We start from the raw sequence: 25069 nt of genomic DNA on the forward strand, positions 1-25069 counted from the left end.
GAGACTTTGGGTCATCATCTCCATTCTGGGCCTGGAGATTCCTTGTTAGTGACTCCACTACCCATTGCTTAGTCATGACTTGAGGTTGGAACCTGGCTTTGGGCATGTGTATCCAGATATAGCAAATGACCTTGTGTCCATATTGCCTATCCTTACCTGGCAACTGAGACTCTGAATTAGTGTGGTGTATATCCTTGCTGATGCTGTGCTGATGAGGTGTTTTTGTTTTTGTAGACTCTAAGAAGGTAGATCTAAAAGCAATCATACTCTAAAAGTGCTGTTGACATTTATATATAAAGACTATGATATATAAATACAACTGGGCCAAAAATATAATATTCAGGTAAAATTTGGACATCTTATCTATAATATCAAAAGTTGAGCTTTTTCAAATAAAGCCACAAGTAATTGAGATAAAAAATAAAAGTGATTCTCCCCAGGAATAATATATATTCATTTTCCCCTCATAGCTTATAATGTCAGATATTGAATCATCAGTTTAGAGTCCAGTGTATCGCTCAGAAAGGGAAAGTTGTCATTCCTTCCTTTCCCTTTCTTAAATGGGAATTTGCATAATATTTAAGATTTGAGGGCATTGCCATGGAAGAATAATATGTCCTCAGGTATGCAAAAATATTATTAGATGATGATGAGCACTTGATGAATAATTTTCCGGAGGGTTGTTTATAATTACTCTGGTAATAATAATTATAGATCCAAAAGCAAAAAAAAAAAAAAAAAAAAAGCAAGCCTATTAGATTTAAGAATAAGAGGTTAAGTCTCATAGAAAAGTGATCACTTTTAGTGGTTGCTCGGAAAATGTTGAAATGACTAAAGGAACATATGGGGAACTACCAGCAGACCAATTCATGTGTTGCAGCTATTTAACTGAATTACAAATGCAAAATGCATTCTTTTCCCAGTTTCATTCCATTTAAACCCAAATGGCTATGTGAAATGGTGTCATACACCTGGTGAAAAGCTTTGCTTTTTAAAAATCTTATCGTCTCACCAAAGCGCCTGGTATTGAACCAACAACAACATTCTTTCTTTATTTTTTAAACAAGTTTAACTATTTTTCAGAATATTCATTTCTCTTCTCGTGAAAAATCTAAGCATCAAAAGAAATTTAATTTAGCCCCTTTTCCCCTATTATGTTTCTGTTGACATCAATGATGATGCTAGTCATTGTTAGGAAAGGAATGAAGAGATTTCCCCCTTTTCTCCCCCCCCCACCCCGATCAATCCTGGGGGAAAAAAGGAGTGAAAAAAATATTTTCTTGTTGCTGTTAAAAGTGGAAAACTATGTTGTAAAACAGTAAGAAGCTCTCTTCCAAACTGCTAAGAGAATGTAACCAAGAACGATCAAACCCACAAATTGTCAACTTTAAATTCGACTTGAGAGTGCAAGGTGAAGAAAAACAGAAATAACACTTAGTTGAGGCAGAAAAATTGTTCTTATAAAAACAAATTAAAAATAATATTTGATGGATTTGGGAACACAGGCTATATATAATTACAACGAATTATATAAATTGGACATTGAAATCCGTTGGTCCTTGAGCCACATCTGGTACCCAGTTGTGTTATATTTGGTTTACCCAATATTCAAAAAAATTCTTATTACCTACCAACATTTAAAAATTGGGAGCATTCACATAAAAATTCAACTTCCCCAGTTCTTTTGAAAATAAGAATTTGGCAGCATTAGGCCTGTATTTCTGCAAAGTAGGAACTGAGACCAACTGCCTGCTTTAGGTGGGGTGTGTATTTTACAGTTTACCCCATCCCCACGATCCCTATCGCCTTAAGATGGGCTTGTTTCTCTAATTATTGTTAGCTGGCCAGTCTTGTTGGTCTTCTGAGCTCACAACTCTCCTAGGAGTAAGTGTATCAATTCACCTGCCATAATGTGATTATGATTTCTATAAAATGTAAGGCCATGATTGTGAGATTGATTCAGCACTGGAGCCAGCTTGCAGCCAGACGCAGGGAGTGTGAGTGGTTTGGAGTGTGATCCTTTATGTCCTGCCGTGCTTGGGTGCACTGGGTAGCTGTTGTCTGCTCTGACTTAAATATCAGTCACATTGACTTTGGCTTCCTGTGACTGGCCAGTGCTTTCAGGACAGAGGCAGCAGTTCCAGAAATATTTTGAATAGTGTTGCCTGTTGGTTGGCTTGAGCTGGGGGATTCTCATGCTGGGAGGCCCTGGGAGGAAGCACACAGAGGTGGTAGAATTTATCTCCCGAAGGAGGTTCCAACTTCTCCACAGCCTCTGGGCTGCATCCATGCAGCTTTGGAGAAAGGCCTGAGCAGTTCTGATGCTGAGCCTTTCACCTGGGCTGCCTCTCCCTTCGGGTGTCTGAGACGGCTCTTAAGGCCAAACTCAAGTGACTAAGACGTCAAGATTTATATAGATAGAGAGGTATGTAAAGTTAATCTTTATTTTCTGTAAGTGAATCTTTCTTATTTTGAATTACCTTCAGTGATTCATATTTTAAATTATTTTTGATAGATTTAAACAATCCAATAATGTTATTTGATGGCTCTATTAACAATTTACTTCCGGACTCCATGCAGCCCCAGGTGACCTTTTAAGCAAAAGCACTTAATTACTTCCTACAACCTAAGGGAATGTGAAATTATAAATACAACTAGACTACTAAAGCACATGTTTCGTTCATAATTTGTCTCTTCTGCTTATTTCCATCATGCAATGGATAGTTTAGATAAAGTAGGGAAACATGGAGAACAAAGGAATACTTTAACAGCATCACTTGAGTCAACATTTAAATAAGATTTATTAATTTATTCTTAGTACAAAATTTGAAAGATGATGAAATGCGTGATGGAGTCCAACTTTATAATGTGGCTCCTTTATTTATTTGAAGAATTATAGATTTCCAGAATGTAAGACACTCTAATAGTAGATAAACATTACTGTGGAATTGCCCACTATTTATATTATCTGTATCCCTAGCCAATAATATGCAGAACTAAGAGGTGGCTAATTAGTATTATGAATTCACTGGTACATAACAAGAGAGTTTACTCATGTACTTTACCATTTTAAGCATCAATCTTTCAATTACAGCGTATGACTAGTTTGTTATGGGAATTCAAGGGCATAAAAGGTTCAGGTTTATTATTTTTTTAAAGTGATTTTTGAATGGAGAGAATTCCAAAAGTTGAATGTTTTTTTAAAAAAATCAAAAAAAACAAAAAACCTAAGTCAGAAATACTGCATTTTCATGACCTTTTCCTTCATGAGTAACTCAGAAAATTTGATTCGAACTTTCCAAAATAAATTTTTCTTTGGCTTGAGACTAAAGCACAATAATTTTCAGTTCAAAAGGAGATCTTGGTGGGCATTTTTTTTTTTTTGACAACCTGAGAAAGGAAAGAAATTAGGGCCCCAAATAGAGTACTAGCTGTTGGCTTAATTAGGGAGCAGGGAATGCGGGGCCATAATTAGTGGAAACGATGCACCCACATCATCCATGTCGTTTAGCTGGTAAACTTTTGACTCTCCCTTCCGAGAAAAACAGAGATGTGTGTTCTGAACTGAAAGATTCCTACTGGTGTCATTAAGCATGCCATACAGCTATGATTTGTCTGTGGGGAGGAAAGTGACATGGGAGAGTAACCTGGAATGTATGTTTTGCATCATGAGTGAATGCCCAGAGCGAAAGGTGGAAAGGAAAGGTCTACGGAAGACGGGGGACGGCAGAGGAAGACAGGTGAGGACCGAGAGAGATGTCTACGCACTCCAGTTCCAAAAGCAAGGCTTCATAGAGGGATGAGAATGTAGGGGAGTGACACAGAAGAGCGAGTTTTCTGGAAGCTCTGTGAAGAAAGGGGAAAAAAACAAAACTTGGAAAATGTTACAAGCATTCTGTTCATGTTGTGTCACTTAGTGTAGGCTTGTCTCCCCAGCCCACTAGTCTGGAACAAAAGTCAGTCTCAAACATAACAACAGACACTGGGGAGCTCTCCAACAAAAGATCACCTCCCAAAGAACAGGGTGCCACTGAGGACTGCGCGCCAGCCTGGGGAAACAGATATCATGGAGGAACACAGGGGACCGTAGTGTCTCCTCTCTGCCTCTGAATAAACTGCTAACAGACCAAGAACTGTGCTGGGAGGGGAGAAGACCCCAAAACTGAACTGCAGGTGGTTTTGAGAAGCACCGGGCACCTCTTCTGCCACATGGGGCTGGCTGCAGGCTATGAGAACACCCCATTCCTGATGTAGTCCCAGGGAGAGCAGGCTTGGGACTCAGATCTACAGGCAGATTGGGGAGCCTCTGGTTTTCTCCTGGGGCGTGGAGCAAACACAGAGGGCCCACATGGAAGAAAGTTAAAGCGGTTCATTATCTCTTCAACTTTACACCATTTCCTCAAAACTGCTCCCCAACAATGGACAAAGGGGAAAGCGATTTGGCCTCCACTGACCACACGGCATGAGTTGTAACAGAAGGTGTGTCACCATCCCATAGCTTGGCTCCTTTACCATTCTTCCCTTCTATCAGTTTCCATGGACGTACTCTACTGAGTGAGTGTCTGCCCGTTGCTGGAGCCCCTGACAGAAATTGATAGTAGACAGATAGTGCTTGATCTTTGACCTTGAGAAGGTCACTAACTAGTGTGAGAAAAAAATAATTTTGATATAAAGTATTAACTGGAGGAATAGAGGCCTGCCTGGGGAGCCCTGGGCTCAGAGAAGAGGCCTTTAGCCCAGCCAGCCTGGTGGGGAGGCAGTGACTCATGAAATTGGCAAGTGATGAGAGGGGGTGGGGAGTCCAGCTGTTGCTAAAAAAATGGTTACTTAACCCTTCATTTCACCAATGCTAATGTTTTAGCCTCCTCCTTCACATGCCTCTGTTTTGAGTCAATCAAAATCTTGGAGTTGGCACTGACTATGTGATTAATCCCATCCCAGATTCACTGGAGATGACCCATTCTCATCACCCAAGCCAGAAGCCACAGATATCCTGACCCCTCCTTTTCCTTCACTCCACACCAACTGGTGAGCCAATTAGACATCGAGTCTTGACCCTACCTGCAAACATCTTTGGAATTGGCCCGATCTGTTATCTTCACTTTTCCCAGCTCTCATCTTCTCTACTTACACAATCGTATCAGCCTCCTATGTAAAATCGGGCTCCACTCACTCCTGTTAACCATAGACATGAAAGCGATCTTTCTAGATTGAAAATCTTATCATGTTATTCCGCTCCTCAAAATCCATCAATGGTTTTCTACTACAAACAGAATAAAACCTCAACTCTTTAGCATGATTTTAAAGAGTCATTTACAAGATATGTGACCAGATAGCATTAGAGAAGGTATCCAGATGGCAAAAAACCAGGTGAAAAGATATTCAGTATTATTAGTCATTGTGAGATGCAAATTAAAACCACAGTGAGATACCACTACACAACTATTTGAATAGCTAAAATTTAAAAGGTTCATCATATCAAGTGTTGGCAAGAATGTGGAGGAAATGGAGCTCTCATACGCTCATAAGAAGGTGAAACGGTACAACCACTTTGGAAAAGTGTTAGGTAGCTTCTTATAACATTAAACATACATTTGTCATGTGACACACCTATTCCATTCCTAGGTAACATACCTAAAAAGAAATGAAAGCATGTGTCCAGAAAAAGACTTACAAGCAAAAGTTCATAGTGACTTAATTTATAAGAAGAAGAAGCTGGAAATCATCCAAATGTTTGTCAGTGGTGAATGGGCAAACAAATTGTATATTCGTTTGGTGGAATAGAGCAATAAAAGAGCATAAACTATGGATACATACAACATACATGGCCGTCTTCTCCCTGCGTTTTCACGTGGACTTCCTTCTGCGTGTGTCTCTGTCCACGTTCCCATTTTTTTATAAGAGCACAGGTCATATTGTTTTAGGGTCTACCTTAAGGGCCTCATTTTAATTTAATTATCACTTTAAAGACCCAGTCTTCAAATACAGTACATTCTGAGGTACAAGGAGTTAAGACTTCAACATATGAAAATTGGGGAAACACTATTCATCCCATTATATTGTATGATTCTATTTATAAAGAATTCAAACCAATCTACAGCATCAGAATAACAGGAAGTGTCAGGGGGAGCCAGGATGGAGCTTTGTTGGGAGTTACAAGAGAACTTTGGGGGGTAACTAATATGTTCATTATCTTGACATGGTGATGGTTTCACAGGTGTATACGTATGTCGGAACTTCTTGGTTTGCACACTTTAAATATGCACAGTCTGCTTTATGTCAATGATACATTAATAAAACTGTTGTTGTTGTTGTTGTTGTTGTTGTTGTTGTTGTTGTTTTTTAAATGCCCTTTGTCATCTTACCTTCCCATTCATCTCCAGTTCTAGGTCTGGCTACACCTTTTTAGGCACCATGCACCCTAGTTGTGACATTTTTTTTAAAATAATATTTTTTTTTTATTTTTCAATTATAGTTGGCATACAATATTATATTAGTTTCAGGTAAAATGACATAGCGATTAGACATCCATGCAACTCATGAAGTTACCACCCCACTAATCTAGTACCCATTTGACATGGCACATAGTTATAATATTATTGACTATATTCTCTCTTCCGTACTTTATACCTCTATGACTGTTTTATAACTATCATTCTGTACTTCTTACTCTCTTCTCCCTTTTTCACCTACCTGCTCAACCCCCTCCCCCATCTGGTAACCCTCAAAATTTTCTCTGTATCTATGAGTTTGTTTCTCTTTTTTGTTGTTTTCTATTTTGTCCTTTAGATTCCACATGGCATTTGTTTTTCTCTAGCTGAGCTACTCCATGCAGCACAGTACCCTCTAGGTCTAGCTGTTTACTTTCAATCTGTGTATCTTTTAATCTGAAGTAAGTCTCTTATAGAAAGCATTTGTAAAAGTTGTTTTCTTATCCTTTTAGTCATCCTATCTTTTGATTGGAGCACTTAATTCTTTTTTCATATGAAGACCTTCTTGACAGATATGTAGTTATTGCTATTCTTTATTCATATTTTTGATACATATTTATTTCTTCTTAAAGAAGTTCCTCCAACATTTTCTGTAATACTGGCTTGGTGGTGATGAAATCCTTTAGCCTTTTCTTGTCTGGGAAGTTCTTTCTCTGTCCTTCAATGCTAAATGATAGCTTTGCTGGGTAGAGTAATCTTGGTTGTGAGTCCTTGCTTTTCATCACTTTGAGTTTTTTGTGCCAGGCCTTTCTGGACTGCAAAATTTCTCTTGAGAATTAGGCTGACAGTCTTATGGGAGCTCCCTTGTGGGTAACTAATTGCTTGTCTCTTGCTTATTTTAAGATTCTCTTTTCATATTTAACCTTTAGCATTTTAATTACGATGTGTCTTGGTGTGGGCCTCTTTGGGTTCATCTTGTTTGGGACTCTGTGCTGCCAGGGTTTGTATGTCTATTTCCTTCACCAGGTTTCAGAAGTTTTCAGTCATTATTTCTTGAAATAGGTTTTCAATTCCTTGATCTCTCTTCCCCTTCTGGTGCCCCTATGATGATAATGTCGTTGCACTTGACTTTGGCCTAGAAGCCCCTTAAACCGTTCTCGTTTTTTAAGAATCTTTTTTCTTGTTGATGTTCTGACTGGGTTTCATCCACTCTCTCATCCTCTAAATCCCCGATTTAATCATCCGCTTCATCCAATCTGCTGATTCCCTCTAATGTCCTTTTCATCTCAGATATTATATTCTTCACTTCCGACTTGTTCCCCTTTATGTTCTCCATCTCCAATTTTATGCTTTTCATCTCTTTGTTAAAGTTCTCCCTGAGTACATTTACTCTTGCCCAAGGTTCCTTATAACCAGTGAACTATGCATCTGGTAAATTGCTTGTTTAGTTCTTTTTCTGGAGCCTTGTTCTTATCTTTCTTGTGGGATATGTTTCTTTGTTTTCCCATTTTGGCTGCCTCCCTGTGTTTGTTTCTATGTATTAGGTAGGACTTGTAGGTCTCCTGGTCTTAGTAGAGTGGCCTTATGTAGTAGTTGCGCTGTGGGGCCCAGTGGCAGTGGTGACCTGAGGGAGGTGCTCAAAGTGTGTCCCTCGTGTGAGTTGTTTGTGCCCTCCTGTTGTGGTTGAGTCTCAGTTGCTGTTTGCATGCCGATGGGAGAGATTGACACTTGGGCTGACTGGCTGTGAGGACTGGCCAGTGAACCCAGTCTGCCCTTCGGGTGTGTCCTCAGATGTAGCTCTGGGCGGTTCTCCAGCTCCATAGCTGGTCAAAGCAGGCCACTGCGTGTGCCGGCTGAAGGGCCTCCTGGGAGGGGCACAGCTGCAGACCAAGTTTAGCTGCAGCCCATGCACTTTGAGGGCCACCTGGTAAGAAGTACCAAGCCATCCACAGATGGCTGCCACCCATGCTGGGCTTATAGGGGCCTCGAGAGGCCAACCCAGGAACCGAGGCTGGCTGCTGCTAATGCCAGGCTTGGGGCTGCTCAGCAACAGGTATGGGGCACACCAAGGCCAGATGCTGCTTCTTTGGGTTTTGTGAGCCCTGGAGAGACTTTAGGAAAGATCTAGGCCATTTCTGTGGAATAAACCACTGGAAATAGCTTAGGGACCCGGAAGTTGGGAGACGTAGAGTCCCAGGGAATCCCCTAAGCAGGGCCACCTGATTGATGGAGACTCAGATATGGTGGCACCTGTATCTGCAGGCTGGGAGAGGTAAGGGCTCAGCCAAAGAACAGTGGATACTCCAGCATTTCTGTCCAAGAAAAAGCCTTCTGTTCAGCCCTCACCTTGATGTCCAGCAACTCAGTGTCTCCCTGTGTGTCGCCGGGTTTCCTGTAGCAGCTGCTCCAGCACTGGAGCTCAGAGTAAGTGAGTCTGTCACTGAGTAGATCTACGTGGGGCCTTTTGGGAGGACCGTCTGTACTCCCAAATTCCTCCGTCTCACTTTGCCACAAGCTCCACTGGTTTTCACAGCCAGAGGTTGTGGGGACTTCTCTTCTTGGCACTGGAGCCCTGGGCTGGGGAGCCAGTATAGGGCCGGGTCCCCTCATTCCCTGGGGTACGTAAGAGGCTCTGCCACCAGGATAACCCTCCTGGTTCTCCACTGCCACATGTGGTTGTGGGACAGGCCGGTTTCACATCTTCACCCCTGGTACCAGACTTGAGAGGTGTAGGATTCTGTTCAGCCAGACCTCAGGCAACTCCCAGGGATGCTTGCTCTGTAGTTTCATTATAATCGTTGTGAGATCATGAGAGGAATGAGCACAGCGTCTACCTTCTATGTCATTTTGATTGGTCTCTTCCAAATTCTTGCAGTTATTTGAATATTGCAGACTTTCTCATACCACCAAACAAATGCTGTTTCCTCGGCCACGACACCCTTCTTCCTTTCCTGCTTAGTGATTGTAACTGAGATACTGCTTAACAGACAGCAGCCATTTTCAGGTTGAGCTAACTGTCCATCCTTCCTGCTTCCATAGCTTTGCTATAGCACATATAACATTGGCTTTTGACTGTTTATTTTCTTCTTTGCATCCTATTAGATTAAAATTCCTTTTGAGGTTAAAAATTTTGTTTTCATATCTTTTTTAAAAATAACTTTTTTTTTATTTCAGAATAATTTTAGACTTATAAAAAATAGCACAGAGAATTCCCATAAACCACTTAGTTTCCCTTATGGTTAGCATTTTACATTACTTTGTCAAAACTAAGTAGCCAACACTGGTACATTACTGTTAATTAAATATCAGATTTTATTTGGATTTCATGGGTCTTTCCATTCATGTCCTTTTGTTTCAGGAACCAGGGCACAGGTATTATGTTCTACCTTGTTGATTTTCCCAATGCTCAGCTAGCTAATAACGTCCTTCCTTTATTCAGATAATAATAGTGCCTAACCATTATTCCCTTGCTTCTGCCCCATCCCTGGTTATCTCTCTGGCATAATTTTTAAAATTATGTTTCTTCTGGATCATCGGGTATGACTCAAACCTTTGTTGAAAATTCAAATGAAGGCTTATGAAAGTCTAAATACCATAGTCTATCAAATAACTCAGAATAATAGTAACAAGAAAGAGAAATCCTTTGTGAAATATCTTTAAAATTGTCTCCATTTGGTGAACTCTGACCATGAATTAGGCTCCTGTGTCTGCAGCAGAGACATCTTCCAACTGAGCTCAAGTACCTAGCTGACAGTAGCTACTTCCACTTGGGTGTCTAATAGATATCTTCCCAATAATAATATCAATCTTTCCACTCTGCAGATCTCTCACCCCAAATTTATGTAAATAAATGGCACCAGTATCTACTCAAATGCTTAAGCTCCAGCCCTAGGAATCGGCCTTGATTACTCTATGTCAAAACCGTTCATTAATCATAAAGTCTGTATAGTCAAAATATACTCCAAAGTCACCTCCCTCTCCATTTCCACTGCCATGTCATGCGTCCAAACCCTATGTCCTCTGGCCTGGATTATTTACCACCTTCTGTCTCCCCGCATCCTCTAAGAGGCTTACCTGCAGTCCATCCCTTTAGGGCAGGTCGTACAGTGTAAGTCAGATTGTGTCACTCTGCCTGTATAAAGCCTTTCGAACTTCCTATTCACAGCAATTTCTCTCTACTCTCCCTCCAAATCAAAGAGTAAAATTCATCTATTTCTATTCCTCTAATAACAATGCATATAGACCACCATCCATTTTGGCTCAAGCCAAAGGGGGCTCAAACCCATCGCTTCATCCAAATTTGAACTTCAGACAGTTCAACCCTAGATCTGCCCCAAGGCCATTGTGTCTGCTGGTCCTTCCCCCTGATATCTGGGTAGCTGCCTCTTTCTCAACGTGTAGGTCTCTGAACAAATGCCTTCCCTTCTGAGAGGCCTTCCCCTACTTTCTCTTACCTAACCCTAGTCACAGTCTCATTATCCTATTTATCTTCTTTGTAAAACTTAGCAGTTTCTGTAATTATACATTTATTGGCTCGTGTGTTTATCAGCTGTCTTATCCTGATACACAGAATCACCCCCAGGGCAGACACCTTGTCTACCTCTTTCCATTGCTATATCCCTAGCACTTAACAATAGTTCCTGGCACATAGACTGTGCTAAAAAAATATTCATTGACTGCCGTTGGACTTGGCACTTACATGTATTATCTCCTTTCATCTTCAGAACAATTCTATGAGGCAGCTGCTTTTATTATCATCTTGTAAGTGGGGAAACTGAAGCTTAGAGAAGTTAAGTAATAGGCTCAAGGTGACAAGACTATTAAGTGGAAAAGGACTCACATCTAAGTCTATTAGCCTGAAACCTGTGCTCTCAACCCCCTCGTGCTTCTCAACAACACACTTCAAGTAGTGCGGCATTCACACCTTTGCTCATGCTGCCCCATTGCCCTAGATTTTCTTTTCCTACCCTATTCCCAGCATCTCTGCATGGCCACTTGTACCCATTCTCCATGGCTCAATTCCATGGCTCAATTCCTTACTTTCCCATGAGTCTTTCTTGATTCCTCCCAGCTAAAATCATGCTCTCACTCTGTGGTCTGCATTTCTTATGACATAAGCCATGTTTTACCTTTTTTATTGTTATTTAGTGCATATTTTGCCTCCTCTCCTAGATTGGACAGCACTCAGCTCCAGAGACCCTCTCTGCTCACAGTGTCTATTGGTAATTGCTCACTAAATATTGATTGACATTCATTAGTTCGACAAATACTTATTGACAATCTACTGTATTCCCACTTTTGTAAGCACTAGGGATACAATAGAAAATAAAACAGAACAAACTTTCTGCCTTCCTGAACCTTAAATTCTAATGGGGGACAGACAATAAGCAAGATAATCAATGCATACTACATAGTGTAGATAGAAGTGTTAAGGAAAAAAAATATCCAGCCAAGAAGGAACGCATGAAGTGCTGACAACTAGATTTTCAGATGTCATATCTCCCAATGAGTAACCATAGAGATCAATAATAGAGCTGATAGGAAAAGGAGCAGGAGGGATGGCGGGCACCTGATACTCTGTTTATATAATAACAGGATGATAATGTTTTGCTAGCTGGACAGGGCAAGAGGGCTATTATGCTGAAAGAGAGCCGAGAACATCAAGTGGTAAGGATAACCTCACCATGAAAAGAAGCAGACATGGCTCATCTGTTTGAACATTTCCTTGGAAGACAGCTACTTGGGTTACATCTCCACAGAAAAGTAGTTCTCCTGGACCAGCTGTGCAATCACCAAATAATTTGAGGAAGCTAAGGCACTTTAGAACAGGATTTCCAGCCAGCTTCTGCCCCCAGCACTGTTCTTTCTTACTACTCTTTGTGTATTTTTTTAAGCACCGGCTGGCCCAGGAGAAACTTAATTTGCTATTGGGAGAGTTAGTGCAAATTAGCATTCTGACCAGTTAGATTGTGCTATTAAACGTTGTCATGTGAAGAGGGCTATTTAGTACACATGTCAGGGGGTGCTGGGCAGACACTGGTGCCTGGATCCTTGGAATCACCAAGCTCAGGTGGCGCACTGTGCCAGATCCCCACCTTATTTTGCTGTTAATCATTTTCTGGCATTCTTCCACTAATGACTTTCTTTAGAAAATGGGAAATAAATTGGACTCAGAAACATAAATGACAGCCCAGATTGTCATTGCTTTCACAGCCCACATAACATTCTACGATTCTATATATTTCGCGTGCAAAGAATTATCCTGGTTGAGCCCAGGACCCAGTTTAGGCATTCAGTTCTTTCACCTTTTTTACCAAGAACCCGAGCTCATACGGGTTCTTTATTGAAATCTTCATTAGGTCTAGTTATGCCCTCCTATTTTTCTAAATGCCACAGTTAAAATGATAAAATGAAATAATAGGTGTGGAAACAAAATCATGCCATCCCTCCTTTATGATGCTTTCTTTCTCTCTCTACCTTAGCAACTATTCATTGTAGTACATTTGGAAATACAATATGTCATAAAGAAGGAAATAGAAATTAGCCACTGTCCCTTTACCTAATAAAAAGCACTTTGGATGTATGTATAATACAGTTTGTATTCTTTGGATAGTTTGTAGTTTATTTAGATGATAAATTGCTTTCCATTCTGATTTATTTTAATATATATAATATATACATATATAAATAAACTATTTCTTCTATTAGAGTGAAGCTCTTTGAAAGACAAATTAATTTCCTACAACTAATATTGTATGCTATTTAATTTATACAAGGGGTTGAAATTGCTAATTAATACTGAATATCCTTTCTCCTCTTCCTCCTCAATAAAGAACAGTGTTCAATGGCAGTGAGCCTACTTATAAAAGAAAAAAACCATTATATTTTCCATCTTGACTTATAGGTAGGGGGGTCATTAAAAAATATGTAGAAGTCCTTGTTTAGAGATTCTGGGAAAGTTCCTTAAAAAGGCCTAGGTAGCAGGCATCTACTTTTGGTTTCTTCCTTTTTTTTTTTTTTTTTTCCTCATTGTACCTGACATTTGAATGTGTTGGCTGGAGCTCCAGCAGCTATTTTGGGACCATGAGAGAAATTCCAAGCAAACCGAAGGGTCTTTGGCCCTGATATTCCGCACCATTTGCTGAACCAACATCAAAATTGTTGATCCAGACTCTAAGTTACATGACAGAAATACACCCTTGTGTGTTTGATGCACTCTATTGCAATCTGCAGCCAGCAGCTGAACTTCCAAACTTACACCATCATACTACTTTATTTTTTTTAAAAAAAGGATTTGAGAGGACCACTAATTCCTCTGGATACATTGCTGTATTCTCAAAAGCAGCAAGCACTGTGTGTCTTCCCTGGTGATAGGTATTCTATAAATGTGTGTTAAATGAACTCTGAAGAGGTTAAATTCATCCCTACCATTAACACCATCTTCCTCCAGTACTTATATCATTTTCCCAACCCCAAGTGATCGCTTTTATTTTTTTCAAGTAGAAAATTTTAATAGTTCAAATCTATAAAAGGCATTCATTCTGGGAAATGGCCAGCTAAACTATTTTTTTTATTTCAGGATAGCCTTCCTTTGGTAGGTTCTGTTTTGTTTCTCATATTTTTTATGTTCATTAGGTGTCTACGCCATAAAAATAATACTTTAGAATGGTTCAGCATGTAACTTAGCAGGAGCTCATTAACTCCTTTGTTCTCATTTTACCCACATCCTGGCAAGGTATAAAAATAGTGTAAATGGCTTAAGTTCTAAAAATAAGATTGAGATAAGAACAAAATCTCTTGCCTCCATTGCTAACTAGACTCTTTTCTCAAGAGATGTCAAAGATTTCATCTAGCGTGCCTCTCTACTCAGTTGGTGCAACATGGTGGGCTATCTGGAATACTGTGCTAAGTAAGATTCTGAAGCCACATTAAGCTTAGCAGGCAAAAGGGCAGTAATTGGTTTAGCAATGCCTGTTATAGTCAGGAGGAGTGAACAAAGAGTTGTCTGTAGCAACCCATGTACTTTACATTTGCCATCTCACATCTATTCCAAAATAGAGTTATTTATACACCACACACACACACACACACACACACACACACACACGGCCAAAGGTATCTTTTATTAGGATTAGCTCAATTCTAGACTTTCTCTGCCAATCTTTTTCCGCTCATTTAGATGTAGTTTAATTTCTGTATTCATATAATGTATATATACATGCAATATATTTATACACATAAACATATATTTATGCTACTGTCTATTTTTCTGATTCCCAATTAGATGAGGTTTCTTAGGGTAAATCATGCATCTATTTTAAGTCTGTTTTTTTATAGAACTACTGGAATTACAATATGGTCACACTGGTGCCAGGGTAAAATTTTTGATGACAATATGCTTCTGAATTAGTTGGATAGTGTTTGGTGTGGTATAGTTTATGTTTTATCCTGCCTAGGAGGGAGGAGATGCTAAATGGCTTCTTTAAGCCCCTTTCAAGTAATCAAGTTATATGATGGCATAGACCAGGGTTCAGCATACCTTTTCTGGAAGGACCAGAGAGTAAATGTATTAGACTTTGCAAGTCATGTGGAAAGCAGATTTGACCCCTCAGTCTAGTTTGCTGACCCCACACTAGGAGGGAACTAAGAAACTGAGATGGTGCCCTACAGGGGACTTGCATGAACTTCAGTTTTTCTCTGCATATCATCATATGATGTAATTATCTGTGACATAATGATGACGATGATGATGACGATGACGATGATGATGATGATGATGATCCCTATCTTAGAGGGGTGTTGTGAGAATTAAATAACCTGATTATGGGTGCATCAGAATGGTACCATATCTGGCTGAGAAGGGAACACTTCACTTGGTTATTTGGATGTTTTATCCCCAGCTGCAGGGAAAGATGGGTGGAGCCTGTGAGGCGGCAGACCTGGTTGGGCTGGGAACTAACAGAGCAAACACCTGTTTAAGGAGTAGGTGGCTGCTCAGCTCCAGACCACTGTTGTCATGTTGGAAGGGACTCTTCTTATCATCAGGTCTTCTGAGTTTCAGAAGATAGAAATGTGCATTTCAAGTAAAATTTTCCAATTTTTAAATTTTCACAAACTATTTAAATTTTTTTTTTTTTTTAATTGTGGGAGGTAAAAGCAATCCAAGTATATGGACTGGATCAGGAAGTACCAATGTGTGACTTTTGGTACACTATTCCCAGCGTCCGGGTATTAATAAATAAATAGCACAGCTCAGGGACATGGAAGTGGGCTAACATCAACATCCAGCCAGGTTTCACGTACTCAGTGCTAAAGTGCCACGCACTCTAATACTTCATTTAATCATCGGAACAACTCGATGTATATGCGTGACACATACCAATGAGTGTGTGCTCTGTTCCAGGCACTGTACTGCACACAGGGCATCTAGCAGTAAATGAGACAGAAAAAACAATCCGGCCTCATGGAACTTTTATTCCATGAGATCAGTAGGTTCAGAATAATATATGTGGAGGTAACAGAATTGAAGGAAATGATTCTAGGGCAGAACCATTTACTCCTAAAGGTGAAACGGGTGACGATGATCAGCAAACATGAAGAATTACAACAGGAAGACTACATTTTAGCTACATAGAAAAGTCACTCGGTATCTGTGCTCTGGCTTTACTGAGGATAAATGAGAGGAAGCCTGGTATGTTTTAAGGGCAGCAGTGTAAGTTAGGTACCATGAAGAACTTCCCGACAGCATGGTTGTGAGATGGAAACAGGTGGCTGAAGTTGATTGAAAACTGTCTCCCGCTGGACAACTTTAGGAATGGGATAGTTGACATTCATCCAAACGTATAGTCTCTCTTGGAGGTAGGGAGCTGGACTGGAGCCAGGGGCCTGAGTATCTCAGTGAAAAGATTTGTAGTTTCTAAATTTCTTACTTTGGCCTGGGGAGTCATCACGTTTAAAATTCTATAATAACTTCGTGCTTAGAAAGATCTCTTCTTCCATAGATCAAGCTACCTAGATGAGCTCATGTAAGGAATGCATTTTTTAATTTTAGCACTTTCTATAAATGGGTTTTCTAAACCGTAAGCTGAAGTTGTTACCACGACGGGGAACATGGAGATAATTTTTCATTCTTTCATGCTATGCTGAATGTCAGCAGTAGAAGCTCCTAAAAATAATCATACCTTGTATTTATATAGCACCTTTCCCGGAGGTTCTCAAACTGCTTTGCAGACATCATGTAATTAATCCCTATAAAGCATCTCGAAGACAGTAGTATAACATGAAGTTAATATTTGTCTTTCATACAAAGGTTATGCATCTTATACTTACATATTATATTGTACTTACATATTGTATTGAACTCCAAACCAGACATAGAGTTCGCTGACCAAAACCACTTCCTGATTATTGCATCGTACGGTCTGACTTGCAGGAGAGATGAAGCACATAAACCGCAGTATTCAGAAAGGTAAGTGTAGACGAATAAGGGGAATCCATGCTGAGGCTGCTGGGAGTTTGTGAAGGTTTAATTTATTTCTAGAGTTCACGGGGGAGCCATTATAAGAGTATGAGAAGGGGACATGGAAAGAAGATTCTAACATCACTGAAAAACAATATTTGTGGCTTATTTGGATGATTGGAGGTAAATGAGGGAGAACAGGTTTGGAATGAGTTAGGCAATACTGTTGATTTATTACTGTTTCTGTGCTGGGTCTCCCCTTTCTCAGCCTTCTTCTCCCCACTGTGGCACGCAGCTTCTCCTTGAGATAGTCTTGTCTTCGTCTTTCTCAACTCATCCCTTCTGCACTTTTAGAAAAGAATTATTCTGCAGTCAGCTATTGACACTTTAGTGTAAACTTAAGCTGGGACATCCTTTGCCAAAAATTTTAGCTCTTGAAACTTCATCTCATTAATATATATACAAACTCTTAGAATAGCACCAGGCACATAATACATGTTTATGTAAGTCATTATTATTATTATTATTTGCAAAAATATCAAGCATGCTTGGGAATGATAATATACTGAATTCCTTGCAAATGTTTGTGCATCCTTGAAATCAGATTTTATATGTAGCTTTTAACTCCATCCTGCAAAAAACTGGTCCTGGCAATGGATATAGCAAAAAACAAACAAACAGCAACAATAACAACAACAACAACAACACACACACACACACACACACACACACACGAAAAGAAAAAAGAAAAAAAGAAAATCTGTCACCTTGGCCCTACCAGGTGGCTAGAGAATTGATAGAAGAAAAAGAGAAGAAGGTCAAATCTGAGGAGCTCTGCTGGGAAGGAAGGGGGTGCTGTGTGTTGTGCTAAATTGGACAGAAAGGGGAAAAGGCAGAAAAACTCTGGAGAAGACCCCAGGGTCCCAGCTTGGAGGGGTGGGCATTCAAATGCTGCAGAGTACAATATGCAGGTTTAGAAAGGGAAAATGTTTACATAGGCTCCAGCTTGTGCCCAGCCCAGCAGGCTGCCTGCAGGTTTACAGCTGAACATTACCATCATGGCACTGTCTCCTCTGGAGTGGCCAACAGGAGGGAATGGCCAGGGACGTTCCCGCCAGCCCAGAGGTTCTGGTGCCCCCCTTGAGTGTTTTCAAATTGGCAAGAGCAGGCTGGTGATTTGCTACCAGCCAACTCAATCTTCCATGCTCATGGACCCAAAATTTAGCATTTGTACTAGTTCCAAAATTCTTCTCACTGACTCTGATAAGCCCTTTCAAATAAGCTTGAAGACTTAGCACCAAATCCACTTTTAGATGTGAACTAGGCCTTGAGGAGTCCCAGACTGTAAGCCTGAGGTATCTTGTCTGTTTTTAGTTGATTCTTCCCACACCTAACCTAGTCTTGGCTTACCCTGAAAAGAAGATGTTCTTGAGAAAAGGCCCAAGGCCATGGAATTCTGCCCTTGGCCCTAAAGCAGAAGCCTTAAATGAGGTATTCAAAACAACCTTTGATGCATTAATTCTGCCATCAGTAACCACCTATGATTCAAGGCCACCCAAGAATACAATGGACAAGGTTCTTTCATAAATATTAGCTGCAAGAAAAAAATATTTTCTTCTAAAAGTTAACCAATTTTTTAAACAAAAGGAAAATCACCTTGAATATTTCATTAGAAAATGGATATTTCAAAGACATTTTTTAAACTATTAGGATTTGCCTATGATGTGATGGATACTCATATTAGTGTATACTATACCCATATTAGTGTGTGTTCAAAATGGGTGAAGCAAAGTTGAATGTTTGGTCTTCTTAAGAGAACATGAATTCTGCTGTTTTCCGGGAAATGTATATATATATATATTTTTAACTCAATAATGGAAAAGGGGGCCCTGGCCCTGTTTGGAGTAGGTCGAAGTTAAATAATCTGTGTGTTGTTTTGCTTCTATTAGAATGAGAATTTCTTGAAAGTTACATTAGCGAGGGGTGTTCTGGGTGTAAGTGACAGAAACACATTTTAAACCAGCCTGAGCAAAAAAGGGACTTTATTGGCTCAACTGGGAAGTCTAAGATATGGACAGTCCCCAAGCTTTTCTGGATTAGGGAGTACAAACGATGCTTTCTCAAGCATCAGGCTCTCCCATTCTGAAATCTGTTTTCTTCTGTGTTGGATTTTTCTTAGGTGGGTTCTCTCTACCTTTGGGCAAGGATGGCTTCCAGCTGCTGCAGGCCTCTGTCAATCTTGCTGCTTAGTTATTAGGCTCAGTCTAGTTTGGTAACTGAGTTCATGGGGAGAAATGATCAGACAGGGTCTGCAGTTTGGATGTCTAGGGCAGAGGCAAGGATGAGAGGAGAGACTTGATTCAAGAAGGCCACTCTGAATTTTTTCTAGGGACTGATACCAAACTCAGATTCCACGATCCATCATTAAAGCCATTCCCTTATCAACATTCTTCACCCCCCCCCCTTGCCCTTCTCCCTCCGTCACTTACGGTCCTTGTAAACACAGACCCTCGTACTCTTAGATCATTATCCATTCCCATGTTATGAGGGAACAGGCTGATACTTAAGGCTCAAGAAATCATGAGCAAGAACGCAGCACATCCCAAGAAGAAGCAAGGTTTCTATTTCCACAAGAAGGGGTGGGCTCCTTGGTATCTGGATCAGAAGAGGTCCACTGCAAGGGAAGAAGCCGACCTGTGCATTTTATAGTCTCCCCAGCACCTGCCCACGTGGGTGGCAGCCTGATCTTTGTGTATGGAATGTGAGTCCTAGATAGTCTTATCTTCTTCAAATGTTTTGATTCTCTAGCAAGATTAGGTTCAGCCTGTGTAAAGTGGGAAAATCAGGTGGCTTTTTCTAGATAGTCACCAACCTGATGCTTTATCCCGTTCCTGTATATATTTTGATATGAACCGAGAGTGGCTATCTTAGAACATGATCTCAGTATTTTGACATTTTAACCTTGGAGTCTGTAGCAGAAACTACATTCACTTCTTTTTTACCTAGTAAGAGTTTGTTTGTTTGTTTGTTTTCTGGGTGCATGGCTATACAAAATAGAGACTATATTTTCAAGTCTCCTTGACAGATAGGTGCAGCCATTTAAATTTGAATTATAAATGGAACTTAGGCGTGCACCTCTGGATCATACCCTTAGGGACGAGACATGTTCTCCCTTTCCCCTTTCCCTGTTGCAAAGGCTGGAATTTAGATATAGTGATGCTCCATCTTGAGTGATGCAGCGGACCACAAAGCCTTAAAGATGACCAAACAACAGAAGAGAAGGAGCCTGGAGCCCTGATGCCATAGACTCCATAGCTGCTGCTGATCTCAGCCTCCTAGAGCAGAGCCACCTCTTAGCGGAGATTACAGAGACAAGTAAATGTGAAATAAGGATAATCTTTTGTCTTGCTCAAGCCACTGGTATTTTGGGTTTCTCTCACATGAGCTAAGCCTGTATCCTAACTAAAACAGCGCCACAGAAGCATTCATAGGAACATTTGGATCAAGCAATCCAGAAGGTGCAACAGTAAGAACTGGGCTAAAGTCTAAGAGAACTTAGATCATCTCAAATAATTACTATCATGACATTCAGGAGAAAAAAAAAAACATAGTTTAAAAAATAGAAAGTGATACAAATAATTAATTGAACAGTCTGTAAGTGTGGCATTTACAATGCATTATCGAAATAAAAAACTTAAGAAATTTTTGAGATGGAAGGAATAGAAAAGTTAATCTGGTCCCATCACCTGGCCCAGTCGCCTCATTTTAGAGCTGGGTTTCTCAGTCTTGGTACTATTGATACTATTGATATTTCAGGCTGGATAATTCTTGGTGGTAGGTGGCTATCTTGTGCATTATAAGATGTTTAACAGTAACCTTGGCCTCTATCCACTGGGTGCCAGTAGTAGACATTTGTCATCCCCACCTCAATCATGACAATCAAAAATGTCTCGAGACATTGCCAAATGTCCTCTGGGGTGGAGTGGGAGGGCAAATCTGCTGCCAACTGAAAGCACTATTTTAGAAGTCAAGAAAATGAGATCTCACAAGCAAAAGTGAGATTTCTTCTGTACGTTGCTCTATTAACAAGTTTGAAACATACAAGTTATTTATAATATTGATTTAGAACTTGAGAAAACATTAAAATGAAAATACTTAAAATGAAATAATAACAATAGCTGATATGTGTGAAAGTCACACTTCGTAGGCATTATCTTATTTAATCTTAACTATAACTCTAGGGTTCCCCCATTTTAAAGTTGAGGGAACATCAACTTGAAAGCATCTTGCCATGTTGAATCAAATCATTAGGTCAACAGAAAGAAGCAGAATATGTATGTTTGGATAAATTCCCATTTTCTTTAATCAACTTACATATTTTCTTTATTCAATAAAAATTTATGGAATGCCAGCTGCATCTATATTATTGAAGGATAAAAAATGAAAAGGTAAAAATATGGTTTATTGCCAGACCCAGGTATAAAGTTTATATGTATTAATTCTTTGGTTCCTTATAGTAAAGCTAGGATATCAGTCCTCTTACTAGGATCATATTATAGATGAGGAAATGGAGGCATCAGATGTTTAGGTAAATTGCTTAAAGAGACATAAGACAGTGAGCAGTAAAACAAGATTTTAAATCCAGGCAGTTAGACTCTGTATTAGTTTCTAAGGTCTTCCATAACAAAGGAACACAAATAGGGTGGCTTAAAACAGGGAATTTATTGTCTCATAGTTCTGGAGGCCAAAAGTCAGAAATCAGGGTATCAGCAGAGACCTATTTTCTCTGAAATTGGTGAGAGAATCCTCCCTTACATCTTTCTAGTTCCTAGCGGCTTCTGGCAATCCTTGGCATTCCTTGGTTTTCAGCTGCTTACTTGCAATCTCTGCCTTTATCATCACATGCCATTCTCCCTGTGTGTCTCTGCCTTACAAGCAGTTATATTGGACTAGGGGCCTATTCAAGTATGAACTATCATGACTAATTAGATCTACAATGACCCTATACCAAATAAGTTCATATTATAAGGAACTGGGGGTTAGGACTTCAAATATATCTTTTTTGGGAGATACCATTCAACCCACAACCACCCTGAACCACCATGCCATAGTGCCTCACTGTAAGTAAGATGGAATCCATGTCACTGGATGCTCACAGGAGCACAGGAAATAAGGCTTGTACACACACGATAGCAACCATACGAACTAGAATCATCTGATCACAGTCACGAGAGATAAAAAACAAAGAGCCACGGAAATTCAAAGAAGGTGGACAAATTTCACTGGGGCTGTGGAAGGGGGAGCAATGGATAGGATTTAGCCAGGGGAAATCGGACACAAGTGTATACACACAAAGAAGGTCATGGAGCTGGGATTTAAAAGGAGAAGGTAGAGAAAAGACCATATGCAGACATGAAACGGACAGAAATTCTTGAGTTGTTTGGATGTGGGAGACAGAAAGCCAAGAAGACTTTGAAACTTGGGGCCCCAGAGACAATGCAGTGCCCTGAATAGAAATGGGGGAATTCACGGGCCAGTATAGGGTGATCAACCATCCTGGTTTTCCTGGGATGGGGAGTTCCCTAGAAGGCAAGACTTTTAATGCTAAAACCAGGACAGCCCCAGTCAAATGTCCTGAGATGACCTATTCACTCTAGGGGAGCGATAAGTTTTACTTTTATTTCATTTAAGTATGCTACTAAATTGATTACCACATGTAAATTACTACCAAATTTAGTATTAAGGCTAAGTCATACTAGATTTAGACTTCTAAAACCTAAAACTAGGACAATTATTTCAAAAATATCTTTCAGCTCTATGAATCACCTTTCCCACTTATATCAACAAGGTCAAAGAATGGTGAAAGGCACAATGAAAGAATTCGTTTTTGGAAATCAGCGTACCGGAAGTCCCCTGCCTGGTGTATTTCGCAATTAAAAGTTGCAGTAAAATCAGTGTTCTCTTGCTTGGGAGTAAAAAGACTTGCAAGATTTTGACAACACTTTTCTCCCTTCGTTGTGAGCAGTTCTTTGATCTCAGAGTGGGTCGTATGAAACTCACTCTGAGAGTATCCACTAACCTCAGTATGTACCCTCAGCATTTGCCAAATGGCTTGAGTCATCAGCTCCCTGTTCACACAGAAACCAAGAAGATGTGTTGGAAGAGCTCCTGATTTCTCAGGCTTTTCCAGAATCTTATTTTAGATAGTAAGAAGTAATTTTTCAGTGCAGTGCACATGAAATTAAGCATGCAACTGCTATTATTAATGGGACTAGTGCATCTCATCGCCCCCCCCCACCCCCCCCCCCCCCGCGGATGGTAACACATACACATGTGGGAGGCTGAGGCTGTGCTACAGTTGTTCTATCAGAATTATAAAATCTGTAATCTGTCTCTTGAGATAAATGTGCAGTTTATTTTCTCGGGGAAGGAAAACTGAGTATCTCAAAGGGCTTTCTCAAAAGAATCTCTTTCCTGTGGTAAGTGTTTGAGTATCTTTTCTTTTCTTTTCTTTTTTTCAATATCTCCATTGCACTAGAATGTGCTGAAAAAATACCCACAGTATTTTCTTTCGTAATGTCATGAATTCAGTGTTGACCAAATTCCATACATCACCTCACAAGTCTTGAGAAGTGAATACCCTCTGTTTATTTATAAATTGCCATGTTATCGTGGCAAGAAAAGCTCCTTCATGCTGCTTTCGTTACATTTCTCGACGAAATGGGGAGATACCTGTTTTTCTAGAGGTGTAACTGTTTGGGTCTTTGATGCCTGAATTTTGACTAGAAAAATTTTTTGACTTTTTTTTTTTTTTTAAATCTTAAACCAGGACTGGAAACCATTAGTGCCCAGTGAATATTTCTGGTGACCTCATCTGCTCTCACCCAACCTTGGTTGTTTCAGTTTTGGGCAGTTTAAAATTTCAGTAGGCAATCTGGATCAGTTATAGTGAACAAATGACATGGAATAAAAAAGAGAAGAATCAAGAGATGGCAGCTCTTATGAGAAAGAAGCCAGTGAAATGATCTGGCATAAAAGAATGTCAGTGACCAGACGGGATGGTACCACCTGTTATTTAGAAAGGGCGCTTACTTATATCCCATTGAGAATTATGTGGGTTTCTCTTGGCAAAATTATTGATCATGGCTGGAAGCCTACAGGTGAAAGCTATTACTCAAACTATGAACTTCAGGAACTCTTCCAGCTTAATCATCTGGGTGGGTTTAGCTACTAGATCTTTTTGCTGGGGACAGATCCACCATCCAATGCTATTATTAACATTGCTTGCAGCAAAGTTCTTCTGTTTTGTTTTCTATGTATTCCAAACTGACAATAAGTACGACCGACATCAGCTTAGGATGTAGGAAAAAGATGTAGAACTGAAACAGATATTTCTTTCTAACCCCAAGAGGCTATGAAAACTCTTAAGGTGTTTGGTTGCCCCTATTTTTCCTCATAAAAAGAATTTTTTTCTTCTATATTCTCAGTTTCCTTTGGGGAAGAATCTAAACTTTGAACTATACTTGACGAGGGAGTAAAATCCACTGGCCACCTCTCTCTCCAGCTACTACTGATGATTTTGCAGCCATTCAGTTACTTCTCTCCGAGCTTGAAAAAGCTGCCCGCTTTGGAGTTGGGTTTCATGTGCCACCCCACTTTGTATTTTCAATGTCACTTTTAACAGACATGAAGACCATGAAGTCAAATGGAAAACTGGGTGCTCCACGTGATGCCGGTGCTCTACATACACATAATCCTTGTCCTCCGTGGCATAAATTACATCTGCATCTCTGCCAGAGGGGAGACTGCAAGAGCCAAGCGGAGGGGGCACTAATCCACCTGTCACACTGTCCCTGTAACTCTTCCAGCATACTTACAGCACACGGCCATTTTGAAAGCACTTAGTACAGAAAGACACTTGTTTCTTATAAATGCGTATTTAGATGTAGGAGAAAGTAACATCTACTTTTAAAAAATAACTGAGCCCAATATCCTATGTACTTCTACCATGCAAGCAGGCAACGGCTGCAGGAGGTGGGGGAAGGAGAAAAATATTTAAAATAAATTAGTAAAACAACAGTCCTCTGGGGACTTTCACTCTGCCTTCAGTGTGTGAAACAAAGCACCTTAAAGGCTTAGTTTTATATACATACAAGTTATTTAATTCCCAGGGACACTG

Source organism: Rousettus aegyptiacus, unplaced genomic scaffold (assembly GCF_014176215.1).
Source record: "Rousettus aegyptiacus isolate mRouAeg1 unplaced genomic scaffold, mRouAeg1.p scaffold_m13_p_12, whole genome shotgun sequence".
NCBI classification, from domain to species: Eukaryota; Metazoa; Chordata; class Mammalia; order Chiroptera; family Pteropodidae; genus Rousettus; species Rousettus aegyptiacus.